This window comes from Elephantulus edwardii, unplaced genomic scaffold (genome assembly GCF_000299155.1).
Source record: "Elephantulus edwardii isolate Elephantulus edwardi_28Jun2011 unplaced genomic scaffold, EleEdw1.0 scaffold00005, whole genome shotgun sequence".
Lineage (NCBI taxonomy): Eukaryota > Metazoa > Chordata > Mammalia > Macroscelidea > Macroscelididae > Elephantulus > Elephantulus edwardii.
In genome coordinates, this window is record NW_006399755.1 from 32,496,249 (window position 1) to 32,507,655 (window position 11,407).

General features: G+C 35.9%; 1 pseudogene; it reads left to right on the forward strand.

Moving 5' to 3' along the window:
* The first annotated feature begins 698 nt into the window (after positions 1-698).
* LOC102860545 lies at positions 699-1,141 on the forward strand (annotated as a pseudogene).
* Positions 1,142-11,407: the final 10,266 nt, after the last annotated feature.

An 11,407-nucleotide genomic window follows, 5' to 3' on the forward strand; every position in this document is an offset into this window, starting at 1 on the left:
TGACTTTTTCTAATCTTTCTCTTCAATTTGAAAACCCAAAGATTTTTTATAGTTAACATGGAAAATTGAACATTAAAAGGATGCTGTTTATTTGCTTTTAAGTTCAGCTGCTTATTTTTTTTATTCTAGTTTATTTATAAAGTTTGGATATATTGTTTTTCTTACTGGATCCTTTGCATTTCCTTCACTCTCCCTCACAAAGTACATAACCCTATGATTTACCCCCACTCAGCAACTATCCTCACCTCTCTGCTTCCACCCTTCCTCCCCTTAAATCCTCATATTCAGTCTACAATAATGGTTTTATACAGTATTTGTCCTTATGGGATTGAGTTAGTTCACTCAGCATAATGCTTTCCAGTCCTTCCCAAGTTAAGTAGTAATTTTAAAAATCATTGCTCCTACATGCTATATAGGATTTCATTGTGTCAATGGACCATAATTTCTCAGTTCATTCAACTGTGGTTGGACACGTGATCTGTTTCCATGTTTTTGTAATGGTGAATAACACTGCTATAAACATAAGTGTATAAACCTCTGTGTGCATGTACAAGTTTCCATTTTGTGCTTCAGTTCTCATTAAAAAAATGTTTGATTATAGAACCATTTCAGAACATAGAACATGAGCAAGATCCAAGGGTATTGCTTTTGACCTTGTGCATGGAGAGTCTGATGCTGCTGGACACCTGACAATCACTATGAAGTTCAACTCTTTCATTATGTTGGAATGTAGCATGAACCACAAATACTACTTCGATACCTCTCACACATGTGCAGGAAGATCACGTCCCTGCTCTCCAAGGAACTGTGGCAGAAGTACAACAACATGCACTCCATGTGCATCTACAAAGATGATGAGATCCAAGAGGTCTGAGAATGCTGTGAAGGTCAGCAAACTGGCAAGGTCGTCTATATGTATAGAAATAAGGATTTAATCTACATGGATAAAGTGCCTTGTGAGAAGGCTAAAGGTACAACTGTGCATGTGGGCATTCACCCAAGCAAGGTGGTGATCACCAGGCTAAAAGTGGATAAAGAGAGGGAAAAAAATTCTTTAATGTAAAGACAAATTTGACAAGTTGGAAAAGAGAAGGGCAAATATAAGGAAGAACTTATTGAGGAAATGCAAAAATTACAGTAACCTGTTGAATACCACAGTTTAATTAGATTTCTAGCTGAGTATGTGTTTTGGGGAACTTACCAAAATTTCCCTCATATTTTTTAGAAGTGACTCTGTAAATCTTCCTTTGCAGTTTGATTCATAATTTTAAGAGCAAAAATTGGGAGTGTTTCCTAATTGGGGTGGGGGAGAAGAGCTAATATTACTGAAGAAGCAAGTCCAAGCTGTACTGAAAGCATTGGGGGAAAAAGGCTCTGGAATTGATGGAATGAATATATATTTAAGTGGTTCAATAACCAGAGGCTCACTAGTCTATGCCAAGACATTTGGAATATAACTACCTAGTCAATCAACAGAAAGAGATCCATATTTGTTTCCACTCAAAACCAAAATTAAACAAAAATAACCTCACATAACATTGAACATCAACAATACAAACAAACAAACAAAAAAACCCAACAAAAACAATGATCCAATGAAGTGTGTAAATTATCAAACAAAATCATTAATATCACATGCAAGTAAAATCTTGCTGAAGATTATAAAAAAAATGGTTGGAACAGTACTTCTACAGGGAATTGCAAGCAATTTAACCTACATCCCAAAGAGGATGTGGAATATGAAATATCATTGCTGATGCCAAATGAATCTGGGCTGAAAGCAGAGAATATCAGAAAAATGTTTAATTGTATTTTATTGACCATGCAAAAACATTTGAGTGTGTGCATTATAATAAATTGCGAAAATCATTGAGAAGAATGACATTTCAAGAACACTTAATTGAGCTCATGTGGTACCTCTACGCGGACTAAAAAGCAGTTATCTGAATGGGACAAGGAGATGCTGAATGGTTTCAAATCAGGAAGGGTGTGCATCACAGTTAATTTTTTCTTTGTACCTATTCAATCTGTGTGGTAGGAAAATCATCTGAGATGCTAAACTATATAAGAGCTCTGGTTGGCTTAGTGGCAAGAAGCTGCTCTGCAATCTCGAAGGCACGTGATTCGAGGCCACCTGCTGCTCCGTGGGAAGAATGGGCAATGCAATAAATTGCCTCTGAAAACCCACTGTAGGGTCTGCTAAGGGTCTATTCTGACTCAAAGGTAAAAAGAAACAAAACCAGCAGACTATATAAAGTAGACTGTGACATCTGGATTGGAGACTTATGAACAATCTGTATTATACAGTTGACACAGCCTTGCTTGTAGAAAGTAAAAAAGATTTTCCAAACTTACTGAAAAAAATCAAGGACTATAGCCTACAATATAGATTACATCTCAACATCAAGAAAACAAAAGTCCTCACAACTGGACCTATAGGCAACACCACAATAGATGAAGTCAAGCAGATGTAAAGGATTTCATTTTATCTGGATCTATAATCAATGCCCATGGTTGTGGCTATCAAAAAAACAAAAGACATAGATATGTTGCATTGGGAAAATATGCTGTCAAAGACCAAGGATCTTTTAAAAAATGCTAAAATCTTCTATGTCTGTGTAAAGAACAAGTTGTGTCTGATGCAAGTCATGATATTTTCTATTGATTCTTATGCATTTTAAAATTGGACAATGAGTATGGAAGACCAAAGAACTATTTGAAATGTGAAGTTGTTGAAGAATATTGAATATGCCACAGAATTCCAAAAGAATACACACACAAAAATCTGTCTTGAATGAAGTACAGCCAGTGTGTTCCTTAGAAACAAGAATGGTCCAACTTTTTCTTACATAATTTGGACGTCTGATTAGGAGGTACCTGTCCTTGGAAAAAGACAAGATCCTTGGAAAAGTAAAGGGTAAATAAAAGGAAGAATGACCTTAGTTGAGAAGAATTGAGAGTAACTGCAACAATATTACTGAGCATAGCAAAAATTATGAGGGCCGTGCAGGAAAAGTCAGTGTGCCAATCTATTCAGAGCATCACTACAATTATCGTTAACAACAACAGCATCAACAGTAAGAAGCAATGAAGCAGAGAATCATCTTTATGTGTAAAAAACTTAGCTTTGGAGAATTAAATAACTTCTCCATAGGGGCAAACATTGCTGGTACTTGACATATTTAAATAAACTGTAACACTGGATGTGCTCACTAGGATGTGCCAAGAAATCTGGAGGAAGATACCTGGCCAAATGACTGGAAGAGATCCTAATTTACGCCATTTCAAAAAAGGTGTTCCAACAGTTTGTGGAAATTATCCAAAAATATCACATGCAAAAAAAATCCTGCTGAAGATTACCCAAAAATGAATGGAACAGTATATTGACAGAGAACTGCCAGAAGTGCAACCTGGATTTAGAAGAGGTTGTGACACCAGAAACATAACTGCCAATGTCAAATCAATCTTAGCTGAAAACAAGAATATTTATTTGTATTTTATTGACTATATTAAGACATTTGACTGTGTGGATCACAACAAATAGTGGCTAACCTTGAGAAAAATGAGAATCCCAGAACACTAGCTGTGCTCATGTAACATCTACACTTAGACTAGGAAGTAGTCATCAGAACAGATCAAGGAAACACTTTATGGTTCAAAATTAAGAAGGGAGTGTTTCAGAGATGTGTCATTTCCCCATACCTTTTCAATTCACATGTGGAACAGATCATTCCAGAGGCTGGAGTCTATGAGAAGGAATATGTACCATCAGAATAGCAGGAATACACATCAACAACCCGTCCTAAATAAAAAAAACAAAAAAACAAGCTGATCTATCTTAGAGGAAGTGCAACCAGGGTCCTCCTTAGAGGCAAGAACGGTGAGACTTTGTCTCACATATTTGGGCACATCGTCAGGACAGGCAAGTCTTTGAAAAAGTCTACCATGCTGGAAACAGTGGAGGGCCAGAAAAAAAAGAGAGAAAATTCCCAACAAGGTGCATTGACACAGTGATTGTGACAATGGGCCTGGACATTTAAGAGATGGTAAGGACTGTGTAGGATTGCTGAGCAAGGTTTAGCTTTGTTGTTCATAGGGTCACTATGAGTCATAGATGGCATTCAACAACAACAATAGTAAACTATAATATAGTGTGCTATGAATATGAGAACAATTGTGTTAGGGTACTCTGTAACCTTCCTTTTATATTTCCGGAAGCATATAGAGAAGCATTCAGTCTTAAGTTATTGGACGTAAATGTCCAAATACTGACTTGATTGAGTTGCTTTCAGAATCCTTACAGACTGCCAGATTTCTTAATCTTTCATTACCCTTGAAATTTGTCTTTGTTGTGACTACACAAATAGAACTAAGGAACCTGGAAGCCTGCTTCCTGCATCTAACAACACAGTGTCATGTGTATGGGATAGGATCTTTTTAGTTTAAAAGTAGGAATCACAAGGGCATCTTTGCACACTGTAGCCCCACAGACAGAGTTTGTTGAATTCATTTTCTGCACCATTATCAGCATAGGACAAACATTTAGTAGGATATTTGTGTGTGCTTCATTGTGACACTGGACATAATAAAGGGAACAGATGTGATGGGACATCCTCCAGGGGTTTGCAATCTAAGGCAGAAGGACAGGCAGTGAGAGCATAGATGAGCACTCACGCATAACCTGCGAGTCTGCACGCAGGTGTGACAGCTGAGCTTGACACAGCACTGGAGCTAAGGCAGCCTTCTTCCTTTATGTGAGGATGCTCCTTTCCTACCACGGGTTCTTGCTAAGGCTCCTTTTAAAAGTCAGCTCCCTTTGTGAATTTTAAAATAGGATTTAAGGCATTAAAAATGTTTTGAAAATAACTTGTGCAGGAACATATTGACTGCACAGAACTCATATGACATTGGTATAAGGAACTGTCGCCAATAATGAACAGGCCAGTGAGAATTCAATAAGCTCCCCCTATTGTGCATGAGCATAGAAAACCTGGCTCATTTCTGTGAGAGCAGAACACCTGGTGTGTGGTAGAGGGCCAACTGATGTTTGTTAAATGACTAAATGAATTTTAAAAAGCACTTTCCCTCAGTTATAGGACAAATACCTGAAATTTATTTTATTTCTTTATTCTCCCTCTTTCTTTACCTCTCTTCTTTTCCTTCTTCTATTGCCTCTTATTCTTTTTTACTCTCCTTTCCATTCTCTCCTTTTCTCTCTTCTGTTTCTCCTTCTATTTCCTTTCTTTCTTAATATTTATCATTTGAATACATTTGTAATTTATTTTCCTGAAAGGTGCCAGTTGAGATATTATCCAATAACGCAATAATGTATTTTGCAATGCCATTTATTAAATAACTCTTCCTTTCTCTGATGAGTAAAGCCTAGTCAGGACAGAGACCATGACTTAGTTATCACTCTGTCTCTAGGGTCTGCCACACAAACTAGAACATATTATGATTTTGTTGGATACTGTGTATTATTTGCATTGTTGTTTTAGTTATGGGCCCTCAAGCTGACTAAAACTCATAGAAACTCTATGAAGAATGAATCAAAACTCTATTTGGTGCGGTCCTCACCATCTCCAGCATACTCTAACCCATTCTTACAGTCATGGTGACAATCTATCTTTTTTTTCTCTCTCTCTTTTTTTTTTTAGTTTCTTCCTTTCTTTCTCTGACCCTCCACACTTTGTAGCATAATCCTCCTTTCAAGGACTGTCCCATCCTGCTAACATGCCCAAACTCAAGTTTCACCATCCTTCTCTTTAAGGAGTAGCCTGGTTACACTCCCTCCAAGACAGATACTTTTCGTTTAGCCTTCATTCAGAACTTTTCACTAATACCACAATTCAAAGGCATCCATCAATTCTCCTTCAATTATTCTTATTCATTGTCCAACTTTTAGATGCTTAAGAAGCAATTGAAAATTACTATGGTTTGGAGCAAGGACATCTTAGTATATAAACTCACACTGTTCTCTTGGCAGCACACTTAGTACCTATGAAAACCAGTATCTTTCTACATTAAGCTCTGCTTGTGGGCTATATATCTACTTTATTACCCTGGATCCCTATGTTTACTGACACAACATTTTTAAAAATTTCAACAATGTAACATATACATAGAAAAAGTATATGAAAATATAGTAACATATCTGTGACTATCTTCTGGTGTGTTACTATGAGTTGCTATATATTTTCTCTGTTATTTTTTCAATATTTTCAGGGTGGGGTTTTGTTTTTTGTTTTACAATAAGCATTGGTACTCTTCTAACTAAGGAAATACATTCTTTAGATGTAACCTAGAGGTTGTTACTGTTGTATACCTTAGAGTCAGAACAACCCATAAGTGACCTTCTAGTGAGTTTTCAGAAGCAGTTAATTGCTTGGTAGGAGGTAGTCTATCTTTCTCCTGCAGGGCAGCTGGTGATTCAAACCTTGTGCCTTAGGGGTTGTGGGACAACTTTACCACTAGGCCACTAGAGCTCAACTTGAAGATGTTAGTGTATTTAAAAGTTGATAACTTTGGTGGTGGAATTCAGAGTGACTATAATGTATACCCACTAAATTAGATCTCAACTCACAAAGACCTTTTGCTGAGTTTCCAAGCCTATAAATCTTTACAAGAAGAGACTTCTCATATTTATCTTGTAGAACAGCTAATGTGTTCAAACAACAATTTTTTGCTTAGCAGACCAACACTTAACGCATATTGCTACCAAGCTCCCTGAGGTTTACATAACAATAAGATTGTATAGCTTTTGTTTGAGTCCATATCCATATTTTTTTCAAATTGTGGTAAGCTGGGGTAAATTTTCTTATTTCTGAAAGTGATTATTTGCTTTTTAGCTTGATAAACCATGTGATTTTGGCCCCTTTAATGCACAGTCTCAGTGGAGAGACATTGTTCATGTAAACTGTCATAGTTCATACTTCTACTCCTGTCACTGACATTATTATTTGCAGCTGCTTTCCCCCTAAAGCTTCTTCTAATTTCCACACTATCATTTATTGTATTTCATTAAAACAGGTATAGAAGTGGAAGGCATATAATTAGATAGAGAAATATGCCATTGATTTAGTTTTTTCATTATGATGTTATCACATGCAAAAGAAAAAAACACCAGGCATTTGTTACAATTGTTATGATTAAAATCACAAAAGAGTTTTTGAATTTTCAAGGCCAGATACAGTGTAAAATAATGAAAGAAGAGAGGTTATTCATTTTTTTAGCGTTATATGTGTCATGTATCCATAAATTCCAACAAGAAAATTTCAATGGGAACGTTAGTAGATGAGAGATTTTTCAAGATGCCATATTAAATAAAAGTAATCAATACTTAAATACTCAATATGTAAGATTGGGGTGGATAATAATCATTTTCCAGCTGTGCAAAAACACATGCTCAATCTTCACATGGTAACTTTCAATGGCAAAGAGGTTAAGAAGAGCAAGAAGCATGGGTTTTAGTGTCAGAAAAAAGTATGGTCAAACTACAGTTCTATTTATTAGTAGAGGCAATCATTATCTAATATCTGTTTTCCATGAACCTGACATCAATGTACATTATTTTGGTAGATTCCTACAAAGTTCACTCAAATTCAAAGAGCTAGTAATTTAATTTACTATTTTAAAATTATTTTTCATTAAAAATTAATAATTTTTTTCAATAATCTCTTCCTTTTGTTAAGTAGTTTTGGAGAAGTTGTTTACCATTTCTGAGACTTCTAAATAAAAATAATAGTGTTGCATAAGGATGTTTTGATGATTATAAGTATCAATATGTCTATGAAACTCATTGTTTTGCTTGGCATATGAAGTACATAGGTACTTTAATTACTAGTGTGCTAAGGGTTATAATGGGAAGAGATATAGTGATCTTTCTCTGATACATACATAGGCACGGAAAGGGTAAATAAGGTTTAAGGAAGACTAATCAGGATTACTAATATTGATGTATTAATAAACCTGATTCTTCTTTTTTTAAATTTTATTTACCTTTTCCTTCTGCATGGACTGTAGTGTGTCACAGATTATGAGAATGGCACAGGATAGCATAAGATTTAAGTTGGCTATTCATGGGGTTGTTATGAGTTCTATTTGGCTTGATAACATCTAACAATAACAATGATAAAGAATGATATTGAAATTAGAATAATCTGGTACAATACACAGATTGGTACCATTGGACCAATAAGTAATATCATGATAGTTGAGGAAAAGATCAATATTCTCAGCTATTTCATGTTTCTTGGATCCATAATCAACATCGGTGGAAGCAGTAGTTAAGTTAAGAAATAAAAAGATATACAGATATACTGAATTAGGGAAGTCTGCTGTTTAAGACTTCTCTAAAATTCTAAAGAGCAAAGGTGTCAATTTAAAGACTAAGGTCACCTAATCCAAGCCTTGATATTTTCAGTTGTTTCCTATACATCTGGAAGTTGGACAATGAATTCTGAAGAACTGATGCCTTTGTATTGTGATCTTGGTGAAGAGTATTGAATATCCTATGGATAGCCAAAATAACAAACAAATCTGATTTGAAGTGTGCAATCAGGCTGTTCCTCAGAGGCAAAGATGATGAAACTTCATGTCACTTTGTACATATTTTCTTTTGAGAGGAACCCTTTCTTAGAGCAACACATTGTGCTGGGAAAGGTGGAGAGTTGACAAAAGAGAGGAAGACCCTCTACCAGATAATTGATGTGGTGACTACCACAAAAAGCATGACAGAGATTACAAGGTTGATGCAGGATAAGGCAAGAGTCTTGCCTCTTTTTCATAAGGCTTCTCTGAGTCATAGCTGACTTGACATCTCAAACCAATAGAAATAAAAAAAAATAGAAATATAGAAATGTATGTATATATATATATATATAAATCTCACACACAGGTTCAGCATGAACATAATTGAATGTTTGGGAAACTCATTCTTCTCAATATTATCCACAATTTATTATGATCTACATAGTCGAATGCCTTTGCATAGTTAATAAAACACGGGGAAACATCATTCTGATATTCTCTGCTTTTAGCCAAGATCCATATAGCATTAGCAATGATGTTCCTTATTCCATGTCATTTTCTGAATCTGCCTTGAATTTCTGACAGTTTCATATCAATGTATTGTCCCAACCATTTTGAATCAACTTCAGTAAGATTTCACTTGAGTGTGGTACTAATAATGATGTTCAATAATCTTCCTACATTCTATTGGATCAACTTGCTTTTCCCTGTAACGGGCACAAGTATGGATCTCTTCCACTTGGTTTGTGGTTATGCAGAGCACATATAAAATTATCTTACCTGTATTTGACCATGCAGTTATTTTTGAGTAAAACCATCATTTTTTTTTTTTTTTCATTGTGGCAGTAGTATCCTTACAGCTGAAAAGGTCCGATCTCAGCACTAGTACCCCAGGGTCCGGCCACTTTCTACTCACCAGGTAATAGGCAATGTTCCTCTCCCTCCCTTTTAATCCCAATTCTGTCTCAGGTCAAACCCACCCCATTTTGTATCTGGAGCTGTGGTCTCTCAAATAACTCTTTCCAGAACTTGACTACAGTGTCACACCTGGCCTGAAGTGACCCTGAATTAGTAAGGGTATTGCTCTGACTGGGCTGACACCTTTAGAATACTAAAGAAGTCTCTGATGGCAGATTTGTCCAATGTCCTTTGATTTCTTGACTGCAACTTCTATTGATGTTGATCCAAGTAAATGGAAATCTTTGACAACTTGACTCTTTTCTTCAATTGTCATGATGTTGCTTATTGTTCCCATTGTGAGTATCAATGTTTCTTTAGGTCGTGAAGCATATTAAAGGCTGTAGTCTTTTTTGTTTGTTCAGTATGTGCTTAAAATCCTCTTCATGTTCTCCAGGAAGGATTGTCTCATTAATGTATCAAAGGTTGTTGAAAAGCCTTCCTACAATCCTGATGACACATTTTTCTTTATACAGTTCAGTTCCTTAGATACTCCGTTGTTGTTTTTGCTGGACACTCTGTAGTTCTCCTTTTATTCATTGGTGGGGATTAGTCACCTAATATCCATTAAAAATATATGCCCAGCCCATTGTTACTAGGTGGTGGCTGTTTAGGCAGATATGATGGAGCATTTTTTTGTATAATATTTGTGTCATATTTTCAATTTTTATCAATGAACAATGAAAGCAAGTACTCAATACCATTTATGAATGAAGGTGATTAATAATTATGCTATTTTAACTTTTATTTCCCTTTTCAGTCACTATACAGCCACAGGGAGTAGCAGAACATAAAAGAAAAGATGTAGGCTGGTTGGGTTTTTAAATTTTTTAAAATTTTTACATCATATTCTTTCCATTTAATTTTTTTCTCCATTCATTCATTGTTGCATATTTTCCTCCCTGCCCACCCCTCACTCCTAGTTTGTTTTTTTCTCTTTGAAAAGAAAAAAAAAATTATTTCATTGATATACAATCCTTCCAAGTGCGCAGTCCACTTTACTATGCATTTCTTTTTCTGTAATCTTGTCGTGAAACTAATACCTAATTCTATATTCCTTTTAAACAGTTATCTCCCTCATGTGTTTCAATGCAGTATATATTATTTATCCCCTCTTTTCTTAGACATAGGTTTTTAAATGACTGAGGTTTTGAATACTGCTTATTCCTCTTACTCTAATTACTTACATTTGCTCCTAGGTGAGGTAGAAGAAAGTTATAGTGTATTAAGTCACTGTCATATTGGGATTTCCTTGCTATGGTGGCAACCACTATCCTAATAAGTATGTTGCTGCTATGTGCCGTCGAGTAGCATGCGACTCATACATAGGATCCTATGTACAATAGCTCTGAAGTCTCTTCTGGACTGAGCCAGTCTCACAAACTCCGACACACCAACCCCCCGTTGTCCTAGTCACTGTATCAATCCATCTCCTCTGGAGACTTTCTCTCCTCCACTGTTCCTCCACCCTTCCAAGCATGATGTCTTTCATCTAGGATAGGTCCCTCCTGAACACATACCCAAAGTATGTAAGATGGAGCTTCTTGCTTTCACTCTCTCCGAGAGAAAACTATTTGTTCTCTTGGCAGTCCATGGTCTGTTCAAAACTCTTCTCCAGCACCACAACTCAAAGGTATACATTTTTTCTGTCATCCTTAATCATTATCCAGCTCTTGGATGCATAGGAAGTAATTGTGAAGACCACGGACTGGATTAAGCACACTTTAGTCTCTAGACTGACATTGTTGTTTCTCAGTACTCTGGAACGTTCCTGGACAGTAGATTTACCTAACACAATTAGTGTTTTGATTTCTTTTTTTTCCCTACTTTTTTTTTAAATTTAGGTTGTTTATTTTTCATTTCAATGAACATCTACAGAGATTTTGGGATTCCATTCATTCATTGTTGCACCCTTCTCCCT